We start from the raw sequence: 2,880 nt of genomic DNA, 5'->3' as shown, positions 1-2,880 counted from the left end.
CAAATCATCCCACACGCATTTTATGAAGATGCCTCCTTTCCTACTTTTGATTGGGTAATACTTGATTTTATGAAGATGCCTCCTTTCCTACTTTTGATTGGGTAATACTTGATGTCATCGTTAGTTTGATTGGTCTTTTTAACTGTCCAGTGAGGAGGGCGGGTCTTTTAAGTAGAGTCTGCAAACTGTTGGCACTGAGATGTGGCACCCGCTGCAGTATGCGTCCCTTATTTTTTTGTATTAAAAATGGTAACCCTACGTGGCAGGTAACACTTATGTTTGGTCATGAAGTCGTCTAAAATCCACCACGTGCCCTCTTTTAATTGCGAGAAGCAGATATATATAGCCAAATTCTCGCGGTTCGTTGCGGCGAAGTACTGCTTTTAATTTTTTAATAAGAAAAGAAAACCTTTTTAAACGGATCGAAAATATACCAATAACAATTTGTTAAGGATCTGTTTTTTTGTGAACCTCGCATTTCACAGCTGTCGCGCTACGGCGTGTGTTTCGTTTATTTGACAGTATGTAGATCGTGGTAATTACATTCATGGCATTCGTTTTCTGAATCACAATCTGACTGTATGGGTGGTTACCTGCCAGGTAATGCTTGTGGTTGGTCAGGAAGTCGCCTTACATCCGCCACGTGCCCTCTTTCTGTTTCCAGAAGCTGATCATAGAATGGTTTTAATAGTTTACTTTCAAATAATGCAAAGAGTATGCGACACGTGTTTCTCCCTAATTCTGGGCTCATCAGGCATACACACTCACTGCATCCCCTCTCGTGAATCGAATCTCTATCGTCAGCGCCAGAGTTGAAGCCCCTAACGTTGCGGTCAGCAAGTCGGCTAACATCTGCCATGTGCCGTCTTTCAGTTGCGAGAAGCAGATCATAGAATGGTTGAAACTGTTGCCCCTAACGTTGCGCCACGGCGTGTGGTTCGTTTATACCTCGTGTCTTCTCATTAAACTTTTATCTCGCGAATATGTTACTGCAATCCGCAGCGGGAGCGTTTCTATAAACTTAATTTAAACTTACGTTTTACACCGTGCTTTGTTTCCCTTATGAACATGCTTGTATGCTTCACTCGCTCCCTTCTCAATTGTTTAATGAATTTTTTGCTCTTCGCTGTTTGCGGCTCTTCCTTCATTTCCCCCTACTTCGTTCTTTTATCTCGCGAATATGTTATTGCAATCCTTAACGGGAGCATTTCAATAAACTGATTGAAAATAGTTTTGCATTTACCTTTTTAGTAAAAGGCGAGCTTTTAAGCCTGAGAAATCACCCCGTAAATGCACACGTTTAATTTCACATGTGTTAATATGTATGGTTACAGTATTAAAAGACAGTGAACAACGTCAGTTACCTTTGTTCCCGCGTTTGATAAAAGGCGAGCTTTTAAGCCTGAGAAATCACCCCGTAAATGCACACGTTTAATTGCACGTGTTAATATGTATGCTTACACAGTATTAAAAGACAGTCAAAAATTAACGTCATTTACCTTCGTTCCCGCGTTTGACTCGTGCTGTAAATCTCTTCCTTGTTTTTAGTTCACGTGATTACGTAGGAGGCGTGATGACGCGATACGTGACTCCGCCTCCTCCATCAGAGTATATGGACAAAAAATATGTTCCAGTTATGACCATTACGCGTAGAATTTCGAAATGAAACCTGCCTAACTTTTGTAAGTAAGCTGTAAGGAATGAGCCTGCCAAATTTCAGCCTTCCACCTACACGGGAAGTTCGAGAATTAGTGATGAGTGAGTCAGTCAGTCAGTCAGTCAATCAGTCAGTCAATCAGTCAGTGAGGGCTTTGCCTTTTATTAATATGTATAGATGCTGACCTTTTGATACTAACAGAACACCCTGTGATATTATAAATCAATGTGATAATTTCTGAATTCTTGCTTAAAACTATAAGAAACATGTCCCTTATGGATTAATAAATAAGGATTTATTAATCTAACCAGACAAAATCTGATGAAGATATTAAAGCTATAAGAATGTAATTTCTTTATAACTAATGTATTGAACTATAAGAAACTGCTTTAAACTGATCTTGTGTCTGTGTGCTGATAATGGCGTATTTTTAGGAATGTAAGTGCCCTGATAACTTTTTATTTTGGTAAGAAACTGTGCACTCCTGCATGTAATAAATCAGGGTGTAACCGTAACTTACAGCAATCTATGTATGACCTCAAAATGAACTGTCATGTATTTTTCTCTTTGGCTAATGAATAAGCTACATAACATAAGATAGGATTTTTTTATTTTAAGATCAGTCTTTCTGTTCTGACCAACCAGTGGCACTGAGCTTTGGGGATAGGGCTGCAGTCTCTTTAACTTACCAAGAATAAAAAAATAGCTTTTTATTTTATATTGGTGTCCGTTTCCTTGTCATTCCCGACTTTCAGCAACCACAGCTTGAATTAAAAGATTTGTTATTTGTGAAAGTGAAATTCTGTGAGAGAAAATTTCAAGCCCTGCGAGACAAGAGGTTATGCAAAGAGATTTGGAAAAGTCCTGTCCACATAACCACACACACGGTTCAATCATTTCTCTATTGTCAGACACATTTCTTGTAGAGAGAAAGAAACGATATTCATTCGCAGGCAGTTATACGTTGCGTTGTCACTATGTAATTCTGTAGGTGATATGACAGAAAATATTGTTTGGCTTTAAACTTTAAGTCGGAGACTTGTAGATCGTCTAATTTGTGTTGCCATCAGGGAAAAGTAGTGTTTCTTCCCAATGAAGAGGCCTATCCGTGAGAATGAAAAGTGTTGTTGCTTGGTGAAAGTAAAATCCACATACGCGAGCGACAGAATCGCGAAGTTGCTGGTGCTTAGCTCTGGCGAGGTGGGGGGGGGGGGGGGGGGGGA

The sequence above is a fragment of the Erpetoichthys calabaricus genome, chromosome 9 (genome assembly GCF_900747795.2).
Source record: "Erpetoichthys calabaricus chromosome 9, fErpCal1.3, whole genome shotgun sequence".
NCBI lineage: Eukaryota > Metazoa > Chordata > Cladistia > Polypteriformes > Polypteridae > Erpetoichthys > Erpetoichthys calabaricus.
Note: the sequence above shows the minus strand (reverse complement) of the source record.